The 25,679-nt window shown below is 40.7% G+C and overlaps 1 protein-coding gene, 1 non-coding gene and 1 pseudogene across 5 annotated transcripts in view; 1 reads left to right on the forward strand and 2 right to left on the reverse strand.

The window, feature by feature from the left end:
- The window catches only part of PTPRA (protein tyrosine phosphatase receptor type A), a 144,433-nt gene extending 118,754 nt beyond the window's left edge, over positions 1–25,679 (reverse strand). For all 4 annotated transcript variants that reach the window (XM_037141190.2, XM_053671134.1, XM_037141189.2 and 1 more), the window contains exon 1: positions 25,396–25,679. The gene's annotated coding sequence lies outside the window, so the exon portion shown is untranslated. The remainder of the gene's footprint in view (positions 1–25,395) is intronic.
- On the forward strand, positions 3,725–3,836 carry LOC119046255 (U6 spliceosomal RNA). Its single transcript, XR_005081938.2, has one exon. It is a non-coding gene; the product is annotated as a U6 spliceosomal RNA (small nuclear RNA).
- On the reverse strand, positions 9,734–10,282 carry LOC119046244 (60S ribosomal protein L21-like; annotated as a pseudogene).

Below are 25,679 nucleotides of genomic sequence, written 5' to 3' on the forward strand. Positions count from 1 at the left end.
TGATGTCCAGGGAGGAATCAATCAGATATTACAGGATCAGAGTAAATTTTTTTAAAAGTATTTTATTTATTTATCTTTAGAGGGGAAGGGAAGGAGAGAGGGAGAGAAACATCAATGTATGGTTGCCTTTCGTGCATCCCCTGCTGAGAAGTGGCCTGCAGGGAACCGGCCTGCAACCCTGGCATGTGCCCTGACTGGGAATCGAACCGCGATTGTCTGGTTCGCAGGCCCGTGCTCAATCCACTGAGCTACACCAGCCAGGGCTAAATTTTTAATTTTTTGAAAAGCCATCCCTGGTTACAAGTTATAGTTTACATTTCATTAATTGATATTTAGGAACCTGTGTTATTTAATTAAAGTATGTTAGTAGAAACCCATGCATATTAGAACTGAACAAAGTGAGAACTAAACTACACATGGAACGAGATAGAGGTGCTCAGCCAGCACTTTAGGGGGCTGGAATCAATGAGATGGCCTTCACGGTCAGGAGGTGTGATCTACAGAGGGTAGAGCAAAAAGGATAGAGAGCCAGAGTCTCAATGTCAGAGAAAGGACATATGAATTCACAAAGGGGAAAGACTGAAATTCATGCTTTTCAATATTTGTATGCAGATATGGATGTCTGCATGTTTATATGCATATATACGAAAATATTACAAACCCTCGACCACAAACCCCAACATCTGTATTTTACTGCCTAACCAGCAGTGGATGTTCCCATCACTACAATAACAAAGCCTCTCACTGTTTTCCACTCCCTACTTCTGCCTCCTGACTGACCCTGGTACTTCCCTCCTGTGGCCCTGCATAGCACAGTGTCCCTACTGCTTCTAGGAAACTATGAGTAATAAACATTCTTCACTGATATTGACCTCCTCATGTCATACCTATAAATTAAGTCCCGTGTACATTTGAAAACAATATCCTATCCTATCTCTGACCTCTAATAGAGCCTAAGAGCAATGACACCCTAATAGCAAGAAATATATCTGGTGTCCAGGTCTTTGTTTCTAAGTCCATCCTCTGATAAAAGGAACCAGAGTTCCCTGATAAAATGATTGATTCCAAGACTCAGGAAGTAAAAGTACAAGATGAGCATGGAAAATCACATCGTACCAAAAAAGTAAGAAAAGTAAGTGATCAAAGAACGATGGGGACATGAAAAAGGGGCACAGGACCTTAAAAGAGTTCTGGGACAATTCAAGTATCAAAATAAATGAAAAATGATTGAAACAGAAATCCAGGCCCTGGCTGGTGTAGCTCAGTGGATTCAGCGTGGGCCTGCAAAGCAGAGTATGGCAGTTTGATTCCCAGTCAGGGCACATGCCTGGATTGCAGACCAGGTCCCCAGTAGGGGGTGCATAAGAGGCAACCACACACTGATGTTTCTCTCCCTCTCTTTCTCCCTCCCTATTCCCATCCCTGTGAAGTTAATCGCAAGGATTAAAGAGCTGAACTCTACTATTACGATTATTTGAAATGTAAAAGGCAAAAAAAAGAAGCTACCTCCTCTATGCCAAGAAACATTATTTTGATGTCAACAACGACCTCAAAAAAAAGGTTTTTCTAAGCTACCATCAGGAAAAAAATGGCTAAAATCAACAACTTTAAAATCAAAATCATCATTTGGAGAAGTTAATATCCAACAATTTCTTTAAATACAATTCTGTTTTCTATAGTTACCTTTTCTGAAAGAGCTGTCCTGTTGGACTCACCAGGAAATTATGCTGTTTGAAATTGGGGCATTCCACAGGCAGATTACCAATATCTTTCTGTAGCTAAAATGAATACCTGGGTACTCAACTCTGACATTTATTCAGACTAATCTCATTTAAGTCATGATCTCTTCAATTGTAGAGAAAGTTGGAGCCTGATTTATTCATTCATTTGTGGGTTGGAGCTCTTGAACTTTTCTGATAATCGTCTTGGTCCTGCTTACAGTTGTTCCATGTAGAGACTGAATAATCACCTATTAAATAAAGGCAGTGTTGTCTTTAACCTCCTTTATGGTTCCAGTAAGATGGATTTGTCACTAATCAACAACTGCACTCATTATTTCAAAGTTTCTCTTCCAAATTCATTGAAATTCAATTATGAGAAATGAGGCACAGAAAATTGCCTTTCATCTGGGCATTTTGGGACTATGCTTAAAATGAGTAAAGCTGTGACGGTATCTATCGCAAACACACTACTACAGAGTTTCTCAAATTTGAGAGCTACAGATCCTTTTTAAAGGACAACAAAAATTCTTGCTTGGCCTACCAGTGTCTCAGTTGCTTAAAGCATCATCCCTCTCCCTCCCTTCCTCTCTATAATACATATGCTCAGGTCGGTATTTGGCAAAAAATTCTTACCACACCTCCAAGTGCTAAGGTGAATTTTTTATTAATAAATAATAGAAACATAAAATTGCTACCATACAGCTATAGAAGCAGAACAAATTTACAAATTAAATATAAAATATAAAACTAATGAAATTCAAATTAACAATATTAATAGATTGCAACAGGTTTAATGCTGAAATCAAATCATCACTCACAACATAGACATGGTATTAACTACTAGTTTGCTTGTTTTTATGCCTAAACATAATAGACTGCATACCAATTCTCCCACCACTCTTCCATTCCAAAAACTGCAAAGGTGCCCTGTGTGCCCAGCATTACTTGGCCTTCCACTGGTCCCACTAACTACTTAATTCCAAAAAAGAAGTATATAACCAATGATCCTAAACATGCACAAAAACATGGACACTGAAATTGTGTAGCAATACTCAGTTATAAGGTGGGCATTCATTCATATACTTACCTTTCAGATTAAAATTTAAAAATCTACGAGAGTCTACTTAGAAAGACTTTTCTCCAAAATATATTCAAGGACTGCCATTTGAGATACTGCACTACAGTATGACTGTGGAGATATTACTGAAAACCTCTCCCATCATATCGCACAATACCCCTCTTAAGAGAAAAATACCTCAAACCTTGGCAGGGAAGGGTGTTTTCCACTACTAATGATGGTTTATATCTTGTAAGTCAAGTGAATCTCTTTGAACCACTTTGCTTTGATCTCAGTATGTGTGTATAGTCTTCCTTAACAGCATAGGATCTAATGGACTGCACTCTCTATACTAATGTTCTCATGCTGCCTCTCTCTTGCCATCAGACCCTCATAATCCCTTTACCCTGATTTTTTATGTATATATTTACATATTTAAATTTTATTTGTCCTTACTGACTAGATAATCAAGCATATATTATAAAAATCAAAGAATAGAAAAAAACACACTGAATAGAAGGGATCCTTCCCACCAGCCATCTAGTTCCACTCCCGCAGAGGCAGTTAGTATTACTGGTTTCTTCTGTGTCTTTCTAGAGAACTCCTAAACCCTCTCTCTAAATACACACACACACTACATTCTGGTGTTATATGCACTGTAGCAAATCACTTCAAATAATTCTTATGATGAATTATGGGTGAAAAAAGGTGAAAGGGTTAAGAACTACAAATTGACAGTCACAATACAGTCGCAAGGATATAAAGTACAGCACAGGAAATATAGTCAATACTATCAAAATGACTATATACAGCGCCAGGCAGGTACTTGAAATATCAGGTGGGACTACTTTGTAAAGTATATATGATTATCTAACCATTATGTGCTATACCTGAAACTAATACAAAAAATACTAAATATAAATTGTAATTGAAAAATAAAATTTTTGTGCTCGCTTCAGCAGCACACATACAAAAATTGGAATGATACAGAGATGATTAGCATGGCCCCTGCCCATGCTAAGGATGACACGCAAATTCATGAAGCATTTCATATTTTTTTTTGACCCAGCAATTCCACTGCTAGGATTATATCCTAAGAACTCTGAAACACCAGTCCAAAAGAACCTATGCACACCAATGTTCATAGCAGCACAATTTACAGTACCCAAGAGTTGGAAGCAACCTAGGTGCCCATTAGTAAATGAGTGGATCAAAAAACTATGGTACATTTACACAATGGAATTCTATGCAGCAGAAAGAAAGGAGGAGCTACTACCCTTTGCAAAAGCATGGATGGAACTGGAAAGCATTATGCTGAGTGAAATAAGCCAGGCGATGAAAGACAAATACCATATAATCTCACCTTTAACAGGAACCTAAACAACAAAACAAACAAGCAAGCAAAATATAACCAAAGACACTGAAATACAGAACAGGCTGACAGGGACCAGAGGGGAGCGGGGAGTGAATTTCAGGGGGAAAAGGGGAAGGATTCACAGGAACAAGTATAAAGGACACATGTATAAAACTAAGGTGGGGGTGGAAATGGGAGGGAGGTGGGGAGCACTGGGGGGTGGGGGGTGGGATGAGAGTAAAAGAAAACTGTACTTGAACAATAATTAAATAAATTTAAAAAATAACATTTTAAAAAAGACATGCTTCTCAATAAATAATTGTTGTCAATAAACTACCATGAAATTAGACAAGAAAAGAGTAAATTAAAATACACTGTCATTAATACTATAGTTGTTATGTCAACCCTAAAAGAAGGAAAAATAATTTCTGGGAGAATTTAGGAAACGTCACTAAGTAGGTGATACTTTAGCTAGGTCTAGAAAATCAGTAATAGTATGGTTTCTTAAGCTTTTTTTAAATAAATTTTATTAATTATGCCATTACAGTTGTTCTATTTCCCTCCTTCATTCCCCTCCACCCTGCATATACCCTCCCCCACCATTTCCCTCCTTTAGTTTATGACCACCTGTCTCAAGTTCTTTAGATTCTATATTTCCCCTACTATTCTTGCCCTCCCCCCTATCTATTTTCTACCTACCATCTATGCTACTTATTTTCTGTACCTTTTACCCCCTTTTCCTTCTCCCACTCCCCTGTTGCTAAACCTCCATGTGATCTTCATTTCTATGGTTCTGCTCCTGATCTAGCTGTCCTCTTAGTTTGCTTTTGTTTTAGGTATGGTTGTTGGTAACTGTGAGTTTGCTATCCTTTCACTGTTGATCTTTTTTATCTTCTTTTTCTTAGGTAAGTCCCTTTAACATTTCATATAATAAGGGCTTGGTGATGATGAACTTCTTGAATTTGGTCTTATCTGAGAAGCACTTTATCTGCCCTTCCATTCTAAATGAGAGCTTTGCTGGATAGATCAATCTTGGATGTAGGTCTTTGGATTTCATGACTTGGCATACTTCTTTCCAGCCCCTTCTTGCCTGTAAGGTCTCTTTTGAGAAATCAGCTGACAGTCTGATGGGAACTCCTTTGTAGGTGACTGTCCCCTTATCTCTTGCTGCTTCTAGGATTCTCTCCTTTATTTTAATCTTGGCTAATGTAATGATGATGTGCCTTGGCGTGTTCCTCCTTGGGTCCAACTTCTTTGGGACTCTCTGAGCTTCCTGGATTTCCTGGAAGTCTGTTTCCTTCGCCAGATTGGAGAAATTCTCCTTTATTATTTGTTCAAAGTTTTCCACTTGTGGCTGTTCCTCTTCCCCTTCTGGTACCCCTACAATTCGGATGTTGGAGCGTTTAAAGATGTCCTGGATGTTCCTAAGCCTCTCCTCATTTTTTTGAATTCTTGTTTCTTCATATTTTTCTGTTTGGTCATTTTTTTCTTCCTTCTGGTCTACTCCCTTGATTCGAGTCCCAGTTTCCTTTCCATTACTATTGATTTCCTGTACATTACCATTCATTTCAATTAGTTTAGCCTTCATATGTTCCTCTAATTTGTGACTAAAATCAACCAGTTCTGTGAGCATTCTGATCACCAGTGTTTTGAACTGTGCATCTGAAAGTTTGGCTATTTCTTCATTGCTTAGATTTATCAGCTCTGGGGCTCTGAGCTGTTCTTGAGCCATGTTTTGATCTGTCCGTGCCTGTTAAGTATGAGGAGCGGAGCCTTAGATGTTTACCAGGGCGGGGCCACTCAGGTTGCTGGTTTGTGATGCTGTATGTAGGGGCAGGGTCAGAGTAGGACAATGGCAGTTCCCTTTGCTGCTTCCTGCCGCTGGGGCCTGCGTGGTCTATCTCACTGCTAGCTCCTTCGCTGGTTTATCTGCGCACGAATATGTGACCTCGATCAGCCCTCAGTGGGTCCACCGCCTTGCGCCCTCAGTGGGTCCGCCTGCTTCTCCACACCTGGGATCTGCCCATGGCTGCTGGTGCACCTGGGTCGCGTGCTCAAGTTGGTCTGGTGGATCTTTCCTGCCCGACCCTGCTCTGCTGCTGGCTCTGCCCCTCTTACCAGTTTGGCTGAAGGGTTCGTTGTTGTCAGACTTCCGTGTAGTTCAATTTTCTGTGGTTTGGCTGCGTTTTTGTTGCTAAAACTTTGTTGTTTTTAACCTTAGTTGTGCGAGAAGGCGCAGTGCTTCCACCTACGCCTCCATCTTGGCGGAAATCCCTGGTTACTTAAGCTTTTATTTAATGAATTCAGTTTCAAAGAAAAAGACACAATGAATCATATACATAGTCTTTGGCAGTTACAGTGAAGGCCACAACCTGGTAGCACAGTTTTAAAAAAATGACTGCAAATTCTTTTAGATAGGCCACAGAATCTCCAGTGTGGCACGGGACCCAACAGATCTACTGCTCTCATTCATTCTGACTGCCTGGCCTGCAAAGATATATTTGAGTTTGCACGCCTGTCACTAAATGTCAAAGATAAGGGGGATGAGAGGGGGAGAGGAGAAGAGAAAGGCATCTTAAAAACCTTCTGCCCTGATTGGTGTGACTTGGTTGGGTGTCATCCTGCAAAGTAAAGGTAGCGGGTTTGATTTCCAGTCAGGGGACATGCCTGGGTTGCAGGTTTGGTCCCCAATCAGGACACAAGAGGCAACTGATTGACGTTTCTCTCACACATCAATATTTCTCTCCCTCTCTTTCTCCTTCCTTCCACTTCTCTCTAAAAATAAAGTCTTAAAAAAAAAACCCTGAGTTTTGAGGGCATTATAGGGGCATAAAGTTTCTTATTTAAATGTGTTTTCCAGTTTTGGAATCAGAAACTAAAACCTACAAAATTAGAAGATGAACAGGAAAAATCAAAAATAATAAAAAGACAGCTTTAGATGCTGAGTGAGGTTAGGCTCACCAAATAGCTAAGTGAACTCACCTGCTGCTACCAAACAAAGTGCAAGCAATATGAATCTATGCCTCAGCAAAATTACACATTACTACACATTTTGGACCATCAGAATCCTTCTGAGACCATTAATCTGCACATGACAATGTATGGATTATCACACAATGTAAGTTATGTATTATCACACAAAAAAGGGACTTTGATAGAAATAAGCACAGGATCCATACCTAGATCAGAGTTGAGACAGTTAGTAAAGTAATGCTGATTGGAGAGGCCAATCACTATCTAAGAAATTATAACACCAGGTAAAGAAGAGGTAGATACACAGTCCAGTCAAAGGCAGAGGGCACGGAAAAAGGTAAAGCTAAAGGTTAAGAGGAGTTGGATCGTACAAGTTTGCTCTGATAAGAAGTTTGGATTTTATCCTGAGGATTTTAAGATGGGGAATGCTGTGACTAGATAAGGAAGTCAAAAGGATCACTCTTGGCAGCAATGTGATAAATGACCTGGAACAAGAAAGTAATAGTGAGTAGACAACTAAGGAACTTGCAGCAGTCATCAAAGTGAGGAGAACCCTGAAATAAGCGACTGATGAGGGAAAGCAAGCAAATCTGAAATATATTAAAGAGATAAAACAGACAGGAATGTATTACCAAACATATGACCAACATTATCCGGGTCTGTGGGTTGGGTTACTGGGCTGTGCCATCTATTGGGATAGAGAAGATAAAAATAACACATTTAAAGGGAAGAGTAGCCCTAAAACTGGTGTGGCTCAGTTGGTTAGGCATCATCCTGCAAAATGAAGGGTCACTGGTTTGATTTCCAGTGAGGGCACATGCTTGGGTTGCAGGTTTGCTCCCCAGTCGGGGCACCTATGAGAGGAAACCCCATCAACATTTCTCTCTTTTTCCCTCCCTTCCCCTCTCTCTAAAAATAAATAAACAAAATATTTTTTAAAAATATATAGGGAAGATGAGGTCGGTTCTGAGCGTGTTGTAGATGCCTGGGAAACAGCCCAATGAGCATGACCAGTAGGTTGTTGGCTATTATCCAGTCTGTGCTGAGGACAAATTTTCTCCTAATTAGTAAGGATCTGGAAGCTGAAACCATGGGCATGGGCACGTGCTTCCAGGGCAAACATGCTGGGTACAACACAAGCAGGCTGAGGATGGAATCTTTGATAAAGCCACACAAAGGGCGGCTTACGAAGAGGGGCTTAAGGAGACTGAGGAGTGGCCACTGAAGTAGGAAAAAAACAAGAGAGTGTGTCACCAAATTCTAGGGAAGATAGTTCAGGGAGTAAATGTAATTCTTCTCCACCTCTCTTCCCTCTCCCATCCTTTCCACATTTTCCCCTGTTAAAACCAGGAAGATAAAAATTATTCTATGATAATTCATATGGCTACACCATATCCCAACCAACTACTAGGGAAGAAAGACAGATACAATCAAGATCATTATACGACTTCCTGACATTTATTGAAGGTTTACTATTACTAAGAACAATATAAATACTTGACATGCACTATCTAATCCTTCAACAAACATATGCAGTAAAAAAATACTAGTGTTGAACCCATTTATTAAGAGAGAAAACTGAGTCTCAGAAGGGTGAAGTACTTTGCCCAACTTTAAAAAGCATGGTAGGTATGGGCTATGACCCTAGTCAATTCAACTCCCAAGATTAAAATAACTATGGCCTGACAAGAAATATATAGAAGAAATTAAACATCCAATTTGATTTAGAAAAATAATTAAGAACTTGAAAAAAATATCTATAGGAGGTTGCCAATATGGGACTCCCCACTGATGCCCAATTCAGACTCTAATACAAGGATGGGCACCTCTTAAGTAGAATTATCCTGGAAACACAGAGTCCTTAGTTCTCTTCTCAGTCTCAAACCTCTGACCAATAAATAACTGTATTGTAGTCCTGTATTTTCAAGACAGTAACCCTGACTCTATTAGATGAAAGGCTGTCCTCCTTAATTGGGTGACATTATAGCGCCTGAATAAAAATTTATGAGCAACAGGGTGAGGAATATCAAACTCACGGCACTAATACTTTCAAGTTAAGTTTAGAATATACATTTTTAAAAGTATTATTTTTAGAGAGAGAGGAAGGGAGGGAGAAAGAGAGGGAGAGAAACATTGACGTGCAAGAGAAACATCCATCAGTTACCTCTCATGCTCCCAACTGGGGACCTGCCCTGCAACCCAGGCACACGACCTGACTGAGATCAACCGGTGACCTTTCAGTTTGCAAGCCAGCACTCAATTCACTGACCCACACTAGCCAAGGCAAGATATGCAATTTTTTAATGTTGATAATTCAGATTCAGCTAATGAAAAGCACTGCAAGTCTTAAGAGAACCTGTTTTACTACATTTATAAGTTTAATTTCTTAGTATTGTTCAAGTGCTTAAGGAGACTGTTAAGGAGGTAACTAAGACCTGTCAAGCACTAGTTGTGCTTGATAGACTGAATGTATAAATGTATTTTAAATATCTAAGGAGATTTAATTCACTAACATAGTTGTATGGAACAATTTAATACGTAAACCTGAATGAACACTAATTAAAGAGCAAGTGAAAGTTACTGTTCTTTTTTTATCGGTATAGAAGTCTTTCATTTTTTCCACACTTATCATGCCATGAATTCATAAGAAATGGGTTCCAACAGCTCAGGATCCTTTCCATTAGTTCTCACAAAGTGTGCTTCTTGGGTGGAACAGGTTGATACTTCAGTTGAACCCAGGTACCTTTCTTTTTGGCTTCCTTCTTTTTCTGATCATTTCCCTTCACACGGTTCAAGAAGCTATCTCAATTCTTAAAGTGCTTAATATGCTCAATTTGCACATTAATTCTCTTGGCAAGAATCTTGCCCTTAACTTGTTTGTTTACAACAATACCCACCACATGCTGGATGACACTGACAACTCTTCCAGTTTTACCATGGTGACATTTGTGGGGCATTCCTTTCTAAACAGTGTCCATTCCCTTGATATCTACAATATCACCTTTCTTGTAGATCTGCATGTATGTAGCCAAAGGAACAGCTCCACGTTTTCTAAAAGGCCTAGAGAACATATAACAGGTACCTCTCCTCTTTGCCTTTTTGTTAGTCATTCTGGCAAATTACTGGAAGATAGCGGTTCCAGCCAAAAAGTTATTGTTTTTGTTTCTGTACAAAAAATACAATGCTTACAAGAACAAGACTACAGAAAACTAGGTTTTGCCCTGGCTTGTGCAGCTCAGTGGATTGAGCACCCACCTGTAAACTACACGATTGCCAGTTCAATTCCCAGTCAGGGCACATGCCAGGGTTGCAGGCCAGGACCCCAGCAGGGGAGGTGCATGAGAGGCAACCACACATTGATGTTTCTTTCTCTCTCTTTCTACCTCCTTTCCCCTCTCTCTAAAAATCAATAAATAAAATCTTTTAAAAATAAAATTTATTCATTTAAAGTCATGTACGTATCATGACTTTAAGCTGTAGCAAGATTCCCATGACTTTAAGCTGGCCAGGTTAACACCCCAGACTGGGGAAAGAAATACCAACTGGAAGTTACTGTGAATTTAGCCCCTATTAACAAAGTAAACAGATCCAGGTGGGAAGTAAGAAACACAGGGAGGCACTGGTTTCACAGAGAGAGGGGGGAACCACTGATAAAGGCACTAGCCTCACTCCTTCAAAGGTGGGTAAAGCATTCATATCACTGGAGACATGGAAAGGGCCACCAAAAGACAGGCACCCCTATAAGAGCTCTGCTCCCTTAACCCCACTCTCAGTTTCTTTTAGAAAAACAGTGGAAGTCCTGGAACTACTCCACACTGCTCTGGTAACAGCACTGGCTGACACAGCAATGAAAGATGTTCTCTTTATTAATAGGTAGTATTAATGCAGTTACAATATTGTAGTAAGCCACCTGTCAACCAATGTTTGAAAACTAATTGCTGGTTAAGCTCTTTGTCCATCAATATTTGAGAACTACTTGCACGACTCACAGCACAGGTTTCAACTTCTTCCCACGTACAAAAGCTGAGTTCACTAACAATCATTTCTTCCAAAAAGCCAGAAACATGGAACCCTACTAATGTTTCTACTACTCAAATCATACTTATTCACACAGCTCCATACCCATCACCACTCCCTCACCCCAAACCAACATGTACATCCTCAACATATATTCACTTATAAAGATGACAAAAGTACTAATATAGTATGGGGCAAAAGTAGGCTTACAGTTCACATGGAAACTAATATAATAAATAGTAAATAGTATTACATGAATAAATTCTAGCCCTGGCTAGTGTGGCTCAGTGGATTGAGTGTTGGCCTATGAATCAAACGGTTGCCGGTTCAATTCCCAATCTAGAGCACATCCCTGAGTTGCTGGCCAGGTCCTCAGTAGGGGGTGCGCAAGAGGCAACCACACATTGATGTTTCTCTCCCTCTCTTCTCTCTCCCTTCCCCTCTCTAAAAATAAGTAATAAAATGTTTTTTTAAGAATAAATTGTTTCACATACAACTGTAAACCTATTTTTGCCCCACCCAGTACATATGAATATTACAAAGCCTTCATTTTTAAAATGTAATAATGATCACAATAATTATTTTTATATGGGTTTTTAAGGGTAAGCATAAAAATCATTATTGCTATCACTAAAATGTTAATATTAAACTTGTTTTAAAAATATTTTAGCCCTGACCGGTGTGACTCAGTTGGTTGGGCATTGTCCGGTACTGAAAGGTCACTGGTTGGATTCCTGGTTGAAGGCACACACCTGGGTTGCAGTTTGGTCCCCAGTCAAGGTGCGTGTGCAAGAGGCAACCAATCAGTGTTTCTCTCCCATCCTTTCTCCCTCCCCTCTTTCTAAAATTAAACAAAAAGTCTCAAAAAAAAAATACTTGAGTGATCCCTGATCAAATACTTTCCATTATGCTTGAAAAACCTCATTTTAATACTTTTTTAATAGAGCAATCTCAAAGTTAAATTTCAAGTCAATACTTGTTTTTAATGGCTATCACAGCAAGAGAGAAAAGAAGAGAAAAAAAGAGAAGAAGAAAACAAAAGAAAAAGAAGCACAGGTCCACACAAAGAAGTCTATGGCTGTGCTTACTAAATTGTGATATTTAGTTTTCCAAACCCATCCCATTACACAGTTTCCTTTAAATTGTACTAGCAAATGTTAACTTTTTACTATGGGAATTTTCAAACATACACAAAGGTAAAGCAAACTCTACAATTGTTATGCAGCTCTGATAATTATCAATATAGGGTAAGCCATCTATAACCCTCCTAATATAATGAATTATTTTAAAGCAAACTCCTGACATAAAATTTCATTAATAAATAATTTGGTACTTATATCTAAGAGAAAGTAGTGTTTCCTTTTAATATAATACTATTAGCATACCTTTAAAAATTAAAGTAATTGTTTAAAAATCATCTAATATGCAGGTGATATTCAAATTACTCCCAGAGCTCTCGTAAACATCTTTTTACAGTTGGTTTGTATGAAACAGGGTCTAAACAAGGTCTGTATATTACATTTAGTTAATATGTCTCAAGGTTTTTTAAATCTGTAATAGTTCCTCCACTTTTTTCTTGCCATTTATTTGAAGTAACTGGATTCATTTGTCCTACAAAATTTCTCACATTCTGAATTTCTAATTGTATTCCGTAAACTGGTTGTTAGATCTGGAGACTTAATCAGAGTTAGGTCTGATTTAATTGTGTGGGGGGGATATTTAATGAATGGTGCTATATTTTTTATATAGGGCTTCATCAGAGGACATTTGATTGTACTTGTTCAAAGATGTTATGATTGATCAGAGATCATCGGTCAGATCCTTCTATTATTAAGTTCCCTAATGGTTTTAACAGCCAGTGATGATCAATGCCTAGGTTATTTCATTACATCATCTAGAAATTTTTTTAGAAATAAATTTGGAGCCCTGGCTGGTATAGCTCAGTGGATTGAGTGCGGGCCTGCAAACCAGAGTATGGCAGTTTGATTCCCAGTCAGGGCACATGCCTGGGCTGCAGGCCAGTTCTTAGCAGGGGACCCACAAGAGGCAACCATACATTGATATTTCTTTCCCTATCTTCTTCCCTTCCCCTCTAAAGATAAATAAATAAAATCTTTAAAAAAAAAAAAAGAAAGAAATTTGGAGATTTTTGCAGGTAACAAATTTATGTTTCCAAGTTTTTTCATATGTAAATTATGAGTTTTTTAAATAGATGCAACAAAATCACAATAAAATTATGAGTCACTAGGCAAATGCAAATCAAAACCACAACAAATTGCCATGGCTGGTGTAGCTCAGTGGATTGAGCACAGGCCTGCTAACCAAAGGGTCGAGGTTCAATTCCCAGTCAGGGCACATGCCTGGGTTGCAGGCCAGGTCCCCAGTAGGGGGTGTGAGAGAGGCAACCACACACTGAACTTTCTCTCACTCTCTTTCTCCTTCCCTTCCCCCCTCTGTAAAATAAATAAATAAATAAAATCTTTAAAAACAAAAAACAACGAATTATCACTTCACATCCACTAAGATACTGTAATGAGAAAGACAAAGAATAGCAAGTGTTGGTGAGGATGTGAAGAAACTGAAACCCTTGTGCACTGAAACCCTTGTGCATTGCTGCTGGGAATGTAAAATGGTGCCACTGCTTTAGAAACTAGTTTGGCAGCTCCTCTAAAAGTTACAGTCATTAACCGGGTGATTCCAATCCTAGGTACAGACCCAAGAGAAATAAAAATATATGTCCACACAGAAACTTGTCAGAAACTTGTACATGAACGTTCATAGCAGCATTATTCATAATAGCCAAAAAATGGAAACAATCCAAACATTCACTAAGTGATATATGGATAAACAAAACATGATCTGTTCATACAAAGGAATATTATATTATTCAGCTGTACAAAGAAATGAAGTACTGATACAAGCTACAACATGGAAAACCCCCCCAAAACACTGTTCTAAGTAAAAGAATCTGGTCACAAAGGAAACATGCTGTAGAACTTCAAATGTTCAGAATAGGTGAATCCAGAGACAGATAGATTAGTGGTTGTTAGCAGTTGGGGGAAGGTAGAATGGGAGTGAAGCGAACAGGTACAGGGTTTCTTCTTGAGGTGATGAAAATGTTCTAAAATTAGATAACAGTGATGACTGTACAACTCTATGTATAGACTAAAATTTTACCACTGTACACTTTAAAAGGGTAAATTTTATAATATATAAATTATACCTCAGTAAAGCTTTTTAAAAATTACCTATCTCATAGCATGTTTCTTTCCAAGAAAAAAGCAGTTAGCTTTTTCATTCACTGTTAACATAACACCCTTACTTGAAGAGACAGATTAAGGACATTAATTTTTCAAATAATATTTGCTAGGTAGCCATTTATCACAGGAAAAGCTGGCTTTTTTTAATAAAAGAAAAATGTATAACATCAACTCTACCACAAGATAACCAATGAATGAGAAAACCTGCCTCAGAGGCTTCCAGCCAAGATGGAGGCGTAGGTGGAAACACTGTACCTCCTCGCACAACCAGAATTAAAGACAACAAAGATTCAGAAAGAAAAAACACAACCAGAACAGATAGAAAACTGAACTGTACGGAAGTCCGACAACCATTCATCCAGAACGATAAGAGGGGTGGAGTTGGCAACTGGCAGAGACGGGTCATGGCAGGGAAAGGCAGTGGCTGGCAGACCCCGGCGCAGGGTGGCAACAAGCAGACCCAGTGAGGTGCACAAGGCCACTGGCTGACCGCAGTCCCACATTCACGCGCAGATAAGCAAGGCAAAAATGGGCAGCAAGACAGACCATGCGACCCAGGGCCCCAGTGCCAGGAAATAAAGCCTAAAAGCACCAGGAGAGACTCCCAGCCTAACAGGAGAGTTTGTTGGAGAGTCCCACAGGGTCCTAGAACGTATACAAGCCCACCCACCCAGGAACCAGCACCAGAAGGGCACAATTTGCTTGTGGGAAGCAGTGGAAGAAACTAAAATATGAGCAGAGTAAGCACCACTGTTCCCTCTCCAACCCCACCCCCACCCTCACTTACAGAGTCTCAACCAGCAACTGGGTTGCCCCACCCTGGTGAACACCTAAGGCTCCACCCTCATACATAACAGGAACGACCAGACCAAAAAATTATGGCTCAAACAGACCCAAAAATTATGGAAGAACAAACAAATCAAACCCCAGAGCCAATACTTTTAAGTGACCAAGAGACAGCCAACCTATCAAATGCACAGTTCAAAACACTGGTGATCAGGATGCTCACAGAACTGGTTGACTGTGGTTGCAACTTAGATGAAACAATGAAGGCTACACTAATTGAAATGAAGGAAAATGCACAGGGAACCAATAGGGATGGAAAGAAAACTGGGACTCAAAAATCAATGGAGTGGACCAGAAGGAAGAAAAAACAGAAAAGAATGAAGAAACAAAAATTTTTAAAAAGGAGGAGAGGCTTAGGAACCTCCAGGACATCTTTAAATGTTCCAACATCCGAATTATAGGGGTACCAGAAGGGGAACAGGAAGAGCAACACGTGAAAAAGTTATCTGAACTAATAATAAAGGAGAACTTCCCCAATCTGGCAAAGGAAAAAGACTTCCAGGAAATCCAGGAAGCTCAGAGAGTCCCAAAGAAGTTAGACCCAAGAAGGAACACACCAAGGTGCATCATCATTACATTAGCCAAGATTAAAATAAAGGAGAGAATCCTAGAAGCAGCAAGAGATAAGGGGACAGGTACCTACAAAGGAGTTCCCAACAGACTGTCAGCTGATTTCTCAAAAGAGACCTTACAGGCAAGAAGGGGCTGGAAAGAAGTATTCCAAGTCATGAAATCCAAAGACTTACATCCAAGATTGCTCTATCCAGCAAAGTTTTCATTTAGAATGGAAGGGCAGATAAAGTGCTTCTCAGATAAGGTCAAGTTCAAGGAGTTCATTATCACCAAGCCCTTATTATAGGAAATGTTAAAGGAACTTATCTAAGAAAAGATGAAAAAAATGAACAGTGAAAGGACAGCAAACTCACAGTTATTAACAACCACACCTAAAATAAAAGCAAACTAAGCGGACAGCCAGAACAGGAGCAGAGCCACGAAATGAACCTCTACACCAACGAGTTCTCTCCCTCTCCCCCCTTTCCCTCTAAAAAAGATAAATAAATAAAATCTTAAAAAAAAAAAAAAAGAAATGGAGATCACATGGAGGGTTAGCAACAGGGGAGTGGGAGAAGGAGAGAGGGGGAGAAGGTACAGAGAATAAGTGGCATAGACAGTGGGGAGAAAATAGGGGGAGGGCAAGAGTAGTGTGGGAAATATAAAAGCTAAAGAACTTATGACACATGGACATGAACTAAAGGGGGGAATGGGGGTCAGGGGGTGTGCAGGGTGGAGGGGAATGAGGGGGGAAAATGGGACAACTGTAATGGCATAATCAATAAAATATATTATTTTTTAAAAACCCTGCCTCAATAGTCCCTGAAGAGGGTCGGAACCATACGACTTTCGGGTTCCCTTTGCCACACAGTTTAGGAAGGAGAGACCTTGCAGGGAAGGAAAGGGGTGAAAGGACTCCTGCTGGTGGGCATGAGAAGGTGGCACATGGTTTCAGATTAAGAACTGGAGATCCTGCAGCAACACAGCTGATGGTACTGGGAACTGCAGGACGCCTGCCAGGCAAGCACAGATTACTGGGTAGAACTGGGGGCTACCTGAGCCACAGTCTTCTATTTCTTTTCCTGAGATTAGGTACCTTAGCAGACTGGACAAAGTGGGGAAGGAAGGACTGTGTGTGTGTTTGTGGGTGTTTAAGGGACTCTGGGATTCTAACAAAGACATTAAGTCATTACTCTAAATCTGTATAACTTTTGAATAAATAGTTCCTGTCCTTTTCACCAATCTCTGGCATTGAGAGCCATAATTCCCTGGTGGTGGGCAAGGCAAACCTAGTACAAGGCACCCCAGGAGAGGGGAAGTCCATCTGATAATAGCATCTTGTCCCCCACCATGGGTCCATTCTGTAACATTTATATCCTTTTTCATAACTTCTGCAACATAACAGGTTTATTGTTACTTTGAGGAAATATAAATAAGGATAGCCATATAACTTTAGCTATTTGAAGCATCTGATTTTAATTTTCATGGGCTTGAGAATCTGTCCCTTGTCATGAACTAAGTTATATTGCCACTGTTTGCACTGATCATCATTTACTTAAGAATGAAAAATAAAGGAGTGTATACAACTTTTAAAAAAGTAGTCCATGAAGAAGCAGTGAATGAACTTCATCTTTTCATTCAGTCAAAGCAGCTCTTCTATCAGTAGTTTACATTTAGACAATTATTCTACATAGAAATTTATTAAGGCAGTCATTTATCATTAAGAATGTCTTCTCCAGTACAACTTTCCCCCAGTAGCTCACAAAATAACTGATTCTTCTTCGATTTAATTATTAAAAGAGAATTTACCAAATATATACTAGACACTCCTGTACTTTTATAACTATATTGCAAAACTCCTATTTGCAAAATTTATTCTAATATCATTTGTTCAAATCTTCAGCAACATTTTATATGCATATTATAAGAGTATTTGCTGCCCTGACCAGTGTGGCTCAGTTGGTTGGGCGTCATCCAAAAAAGCAAAATTTCTTGATTCCCAGCCGGAGTATATGCCGGGGTTGCGGGCCAGTCCCTGATTAGGGCATGTGTGAGAGGCAACCAATGGATGTCATTGTTTTTTTCCCTCTCACTAAAGAATAAATAAATAAATAAAATCTTTTTTTTTTAAAGAGCATTTGCTGACAAAAGAATGCATTTTGGTTTCTTCACATATTATTTTCCATGTACCAAATCAGTTTTTTCCCCCTAATGAGTCTTTTCTTGGTGGGAGGGAGGGGGAACAGACAACACAGGAAGAACTTGCCAATGGTATGCACCTTTTGTCTTTTGTAAAAACCAGAAACCTCAAAATATATACTTTAATAATTAGGTTAGTAAAATTTTGTACAGCATCTAATTGAATACCCTAGGACTTTAAACATCATTGGGGGGGGAATACGCATAGGTTCTCTTTATGCTTAGTTTTCAAATTTCCCGATGTACTGATAGCCTCATATTTTATTATTTAATATCTCAAGGTTCTACATACTCTCAAAGCAAGGTTCCTATTAATGACATAGGGTGTAAATCCATGTTTTAACACACTTCATGATACTTCCAATGTAACAGAGGCTGACTTATTTAATCAGATTTAATAGCTCACCAAGAATTCATAATAGGAGATGAACAAGGGGACAGCTCTGCCATTTTGTTTGTGCTTGAATTATTAGTATTTTCTTCAATCATTGGTTTCTTTGCAGAAATAATTTTAAGCCACCTGTCCATTTTGTAAAGGTCAGTTTAATGAAAATTGCATAGTGTACACCATTACCAATATGTTGTAATACACTGAAAGCAAATGTATAAGTATGGATCCGCCTGCTCACTGCAGAACTCCCTTCTCTACTCTCAGGACACTCAAAGTTCTAGAGCTAACATGGTAACACTGACTGACCAGCAGACCCCAAGAAGATATCAGTGACAATTCCTAAGTTTAATGTTTTATCACTTTTAAGATAAAAATAATAAAAAGCAGCTCTAAAATTTTCTTTCAGCATCCCAGTAAATCATCTTACCATCCTCACTTTGAAAACTACTGTTCTAGATTGCTGCCACAGTGGACTTTTTTACAACTGTAAATCAAGCTGAGAGATCAGTTCACTCTCCTCAAAATCCTGCAATGGCTTAGCTCTGCCTTCAGGAAAGTCCAAAGTCTTTGCATTGCTCTGGCTGGTGTGGCTCAGTGGACTGAGCGCCTGCCAACAAACCAGAGGGTCACTGGTTGATTCCCAGTCAGGGCACACGCCTGGGTTGTGGCCCAAGTCCTCGGTAGGGGGCGCACATGAGGCAACCACACATTTATGTTTCTCTCCCTCTCTTTCTCCCTTCCTTTCCCTCTCTCTAAAAACAAAAAGTAAAAAAATCTTTAAAAAACCCCACAAAGTCCTTGCATGGTACATGGGGTCCTCGACTCTGGCCCCTTGCATCTCTCCAGTCCAGTGCTTCCCAACCTTGGCTGCATACTGGAATCACCTAGGGAGTTAAAACATATGAGGTCTGTCCAAAAAAAGTCCAGCCATTGTTAATATAACAAGAATGGTTTGCGCAACATCCATGTAACCTGGCAGGCAAGGAGAGTGGACTGGAATGCTCATGTGTGAACAATAATGACTTCACTGTACTAGTCAGTGTTGGGTGGTAGGCACTCTTGATTAAGCATGTACACTGCATGGCCATTACATTCAAAATGACTGAGCGAGTAAAGCAACAAATCTGCATCAAATTTTGCATTAAGCTTGAACATTCCTCTGCAAAAACTATTCAGATGATTCAGAAGGCTGCAGCTATAGGCAACTGGTGATTGGCAGCTTCATCATGACAGCGCACCCACTCACACATCATGTCTCGTGCAGAGTTTTTTTTTGGTGAAACATCAAATTGCCCAGATGATTCAGCCCTCCTACAGCCCAGATTTGGCGCCTTGCAACTTCTGACTTTTTCCAAAACTAAAATCACCTTTGAAAGGGAAGAGATTTCAGACTGTTGATGAGGTTCAGGAAAACACAATGGGGCAGCTGACAGTGATTGGGAAGACTGTGTGAGGTCCCAATGGGCCTACTTTGAAGGAGACTGAGGCATCATTGTCCTATGTACAATGTGTCTTGTACCTTCTTCAATAAACGTTTCTATTTTTCAGAGATACATGAAGAGATACACAGAGATTACATGGCTGGATACCTTCTGGACAATGATACAATAATAAAGTCTGTTTCATGTACTTACAACTGTAAACCTACTTTTGCCCGCCCCTGTATATATACATTCTCAGGTTCCGTCCTAGACCAATGAAATCAAAATACCTGGGGATGGGGCATTTGCATCACTGATTTTTGTAAGTTTCCCAGGTAAATCTACAGTACTGCCTGGGCAGAGAACTACCTTGGTCAGTCAGCTTTTGGTGCTCACTAAGCTCTCAATTAGGCCTTCCTACTCCAAGTTTGACCCACCTACCAATAGCATCTGCCTCACCTAGGAACTGATTAGTCATGTAGAATCCAAAGTTCCACCCACCCCAGACCTACTGAATCAGGACTTGGCATTTTAACAAGATCCCCGGATTGTTCATGTGAACATTCAAGTTAGAGAGGCACTGCCCTAAGGTACCAAACTTGTTCCCAGTTCAGGGCCTTTGTAAGTGATGTTCAGCTATGAATGTCATTTAATGCTGAACTTCTCTGGCACTCACAAGGCATCCTATTCTTCCCCTTTGATTATACGTGTAATTACCATAAAGTGATAAATGTCTGTCTGTTTTATTAGCCTTGTAAGTGTCATCAGGACAGACATCAATCCATGATACTCTAGGGTGTCCCCAATTCATGGCACAATGTCTGGTATTTTCAATCAAACAGCATCTAGTTTTTTGTTTCATACCAATATGATCTTATCCTAAATTTCCATAATATTTCTGTCCCATCAATAATACCTTTCTTAAAAAATAAGCTGGTTTTAGCTCCATAACTCTTAGATATGATATATATCACAGCACTATATTTATCTCAGAATCTAAAGAGCTACTGGTCTCTTTTCCTAAAGAAATGTAAATTAAACAATTCAAAGTTCCATTATATTTCTTTTAAATTAATAAAATCAAATATTAGTTTTTGTTTGTAACAGCATTGGATGGACTGTCAGGAAACAGGACCACATAAATTGTTGATGGTGTTGTTAATTAGTTCAGCCTTTCCAGATAGAAAGTCGGTATCGAAGCCATATCCTGAGTCAGGGAGCCCACTCTAGTAGTAAGAGTCCAAGAAAATAATTCCAAGGAAGTATTTGAAGAAATGATGCTCAGAAGTACAATATATATCAGTAAAAAGGAGGAAAAAAATATAAAAGAATGCACAAACTGTAGGAATCAATGTATAGAATACTATTCTGTCATTTAAAATAATATACATAAATGAGTAAACATAAAATAGTTGGTGCTATGCAAGAATACAAAAAAATATGCCCTGGCCAGTGTATCTCAGTGGGTTGAGTGCCAGCCTGCAAACCTAAAGGTTGCCAGTTCAATTCCCAGTCAAGGCACATGACTGGGTTGCAGTCCAGGTCCCCAGTTGGGGGCATTCAAGAGGCAAATGATCGATGTATTTCTTGCACATGAATGTTTCTCTCCATTTCTTTCTCCCTCCCTTCCCCTCTCTCTAAAAATAAATAAATAAAACCTTTTTTAAAAAGCCCTGGCTGGTGTAGCTCAGTGGATGTGCCGGCTGGAGAACCAAAGGGTTGCAGGTTCAAATCCCTGTCAGGTCACATGCCTGAATTGCAGACCAGGTGCCCATTTGGGGGTGCACAAGAGGCACCACATGTTGATGTTTCTCTCCCTCTCCATCTCCCTCTCTTCCCCTCTCTCTGGAAATAAATCTTATCTTAAAAAATCTGTATGCACTGATTACAACTATTTAAAAAATTATGCCTGAATACTGACACAACTGGATATGAATTTAAAGTTTCACATTTAATGGATTGTCTTTAGAGAATATATTAAAGCAAATTTTAATGCTGGCTTATTTGTGGGTTTGCTGGTCAGTTTTACTAAGTAAGTGTTACAGCTATTTTTGTTCTCAGACTCACTATAAACAAAAACATTTCTCCAGCTCTGGCATCTGAGAACATTTATTAGTTATTGAACTAGAAGTAAAAGACAAGATTCTGTATTTGGCCAGTTTCCTGCTTATACCTCAAACTCCATCTGCACCTCACTTTTTTTCCACATGAAGGTGGAGACTACTAATGCAACAAGGATTACAAATCAACTCAGCACCTCCAATGAAAGGTGCTAGGCAAATACAATGTCAGAGCTGCTTAAAAAACAAACCACCACCCACACTGACTGTCTTGCACAAGTCACTTTATCTTTCTGAACCTCAATGTCTTCCTCTGTAAAATGAAAGAAATATGTTAGAATCACATGGCAGGAGGAGATTGAGTTAGGGAAAAGTAGGCACAGGGTATCTGAAAAAGCACCCCAAAGGATCCTGATGCATACTCTGATGAAGATCCCTTGAGTCCCGTTCACACTTTGAGGGGAGAACATAAGTTAATACAATCACTTCAAGGGGGTGGTGATTTGATTACATGTCTAAAACTTAAAAAATATACATGTATCCTTTGAGCCAGTAATTCCACTTTTAGAAATATACTGTCCAGGTAATTTTATACATTAGCACAAACTGTATGTACAAAGATATTCACTGTAACGCTGTAACAGAAAAATCTGGAAACATCCATGTTGTTTAACCCAAAGATTAGTTACAAGTTATAGTGCATACAATGAAATAAGGAAAAGGATGTCAATTAAAGAAGTGAATGCCTCTATATATTCTAATATGGCATGATTTCCTATATGTTAAGTGAAGAAGAGCAAGGTGTGATGGTATGGTACCACTGGGGAAGGAGTATGGAGAGGAAGACACATGTTTATAAAGGAACAGTGTCTACACAGGGCCACAGAAACTGGAAACTATAGCCATCTCTGGGGAAGTCAGGGTAGGAGGGAGACTTACTTTTCCTCTACATGCCCTGTTATACTGGTGGAATTTTTTTTCATAAGTATTTACTGTCTTTTCTCAAAACTGAGCAAGATTCTCTACAGGCCTCCCTCTGAGTCTTCAAAAGGCTGTGATTGTGCCTCTGTGGAGCCTGGCCACTGTCTCCCAAATTGCAGGGGCAACAGCATCTGGCCCCACACTACCTCAAATGACCTTTCCAAAGTCCAGTCAACCCAGGTCCCTGACCTCCTTTAAAATCCTCCAACGGCTTTCCACTGGCAAACTTTAATACAGCACACACAGCCCTCCAAGCTCATTCAAATCTCATCTCCCATCCTTCTTTCCTCTATACAGTCCAACTACGTTTAACCTCTAGGGGCTCCCCAACAACAGTGGGCTCCTTCCACCTCTAAGCCCACCTGTGCTGTTCCCTCTTTCCAGTATTCTGTCCACCACACACAAACTGCTACACGTCCTTCATAATCCAAAGGCCGCCTCCCAGTAAAGCTTTCTTGAACCACCTAAGGAAGGAATGCTTTCTATACAATCTGGCAGACGCTCTGGAACTAGACCTGCCAAGATTCAAATCCTGTCTGTTCCCTCATCAAATCCCTTCTTCCCTAATCTGATTTTATCTGCCCACTGTACAATCTCAGTTTCTATTCTTGTCAAGTAGGAATAAGCCCCTATATTACTGCTGAACACATCAAATATAATTTGTAGAAATTTGTTACATAGTTTGTCACAAGGCAAGTAAAAGAAAATAGTTATTATTATACTTTCATACCACTTGTGATGTATGTATTTGTATCCATCTGTCCTTCATTGGACAGCGACATTCGCACTTTTTTTTTTCCCCTCACTTTTAATTTGTATCCCAAGGACTTTCCCTAACAAAAAGGCGCATGAATGTACTTAAGTCAGAGGACTGGCCTCCCTGGTTTTGAATTTTGCCCACATGGTAAATAAGTGGCTAAAAGGTGCCAGTGAACAGCCTCCCAGATCCCACCATGCCTTAGGGTGAACGTATCAGTCAGACCACTTCAGGAGGGCACAGGTGGAAGGACGCCATGGGGCTTTTGGCTTTTCGGAGATAGTCAAGCAGATTGGATGCTAGTGGGATGTGAGACTGACAGTTCCTGCCTGCTCACTACTAATGGGGGGCAGAGGGGCTGGCAGGGATGGAAACGGGGAGATGGGGAATCAGAGATACTGAAGGTCCTAGGCATGGACTCCAAGAAGGCCTTCAAGAAACAGTCAGAAAAGATTCTTTTGGGAAGTGGGTACCTGGAAGTACACAAGGCCAATACATAAGGGGGAAGAGATGGGATAGGGCCTACAAGACAACTGGGAGGAAGAATCCTCTCAGCATGGGAAATGGAAAGGTGCACAAGACACAGCTCCTCAAGAAGCTTCTCTAGTGAAAAGGGATTTAAAGGAAAAGACAGAGCTAGCCAGGTAAAAGTGGGGAGGAAAGAAGATCACACAAGCACAGGCATCTAAACGTGTGAAGAGGTAGACAAGTGGCTCTGAATGGCTAGGGAGGGGAATAATGGGAAGGGGAATCAAAGGATTCAATTAAAACTAAAAGGATAAATTGAGGCAAGACTGTCAAGGGCCTTGCGACTTGATAAGACATTCCGGGCCTCATTCATCCCATGGGAAAAGGAGAGTGAGGAAATTTTTAAGTAAACAAGTGACAGCATCAGATCTGTGTTTTGGGAAGGAGTGGCCAGGCAGGAAAATGATGCTGCCCATCTTCCACGTCAGTCCTCTTCCCACCCACCATCTTCTGGTCCTAGGGCTGCCTTCACCAAAAGCAGGTGGCAATGAAGAGATCTCTGGGGAGATGCGACCGGTTCTAGAGCAGAAATCGCTACCCTGGGCAAAGGCTCCTGAAGGCATTCACCCTGTCTAGGGAGGTTCTGAACATTCTTTTCCTGTCTTACAAACAACATGACCTCAAACACACACACACTGGGCTCAGCTCTTTATTATTTTTATCTTCACGAAATAAAATTAGGAATTAATTTTTCAAAAAACGATGTTCTTTATTTTATTTACCAGAAAGTAAAAAAAGGAGGGGGGACCTGCATTCCCGATTGGCTCGTTCTGAATTCTGGACAGCTCTGAGACCCTATTTCCCTTCTTAAGCCGCCTCAACAGTTGGGAGTGGGCGGAAAAAAGAGGGGCCTGGGAGAGGGGCCTTGGGGGGCTTTAAGGGAAGGAAAAGTTGGTCTCTGCAAAAGCAAATTTTCTCATGGCGGGAGTTCTCTTTCTTCCCATTAAATGGGTCTGAGCAAATTCTGTTCTCACTATTCCAAGTTTCTTCTTTCAGAATGAACTACGGCAGCCCTGGCCTGCCCCCAGGAGGACGCGCGCAAAGTTCCCGAGCAGTCCACCAGGGTCGGCGCCCTGTCCGGCACGTTTCCGGGGATCCCCACCCCCGCCCCCGGACAGCCTAAGGATGTGGGAGCCTCCTGGATTCTAGACACCCGAAGGATTCTACTCGGAAAAGATGGACTGGGGCTCCAGCCACGGACCCCTTCCACTCGCGCCGGGAGCCACCCACCCCCCACTTCCGAAGCCCCTCGGAGAGGCTGCGGCCGCGAACACTCACTGAGTCCGGCTCTGGGCGGGACCGCTGGGGACGAAGACGGCGGCTCCGCCTCGGCTCCTCCGCGGCGTCTCGGCCCGCCACACGCCCTCAGGGCCGCCGCCTGGTCCGTGGCTCGCAGCCCCGCAACGGCGGCGGCGGCCTCGCCTCCATGGCGAGGGGAAGTGGCTGAGGGGGCGACTGGGCGGGCGGCGGTGATGGCGGCAGTGGCCAGGGGTCCGGACTAGCTCGCGCGCGCGCGCGCGCGCGTCTCTGTCAGCGCCGCACTCACCGCAGCCTCGCTCCCG

This window comes from Artibeus jamaicensis, unplaced genomic scaffold (assembly GCF_021234435.1).
Source record: "Artibeus jamaicensis isolate MK-2021 breed Jamaican fruit bat unplaced genomic scaffold, CSHL_Jam_final contig_685, whole genome shotgun sequence".
Taxonomy (NCBI): domain Eukaryota; kingdom Metazoa; phylum Chordata; class Mammalia; order Chiroptera; family Phyllostomidae; genus Artibeus; species Artibeus jamaicensis.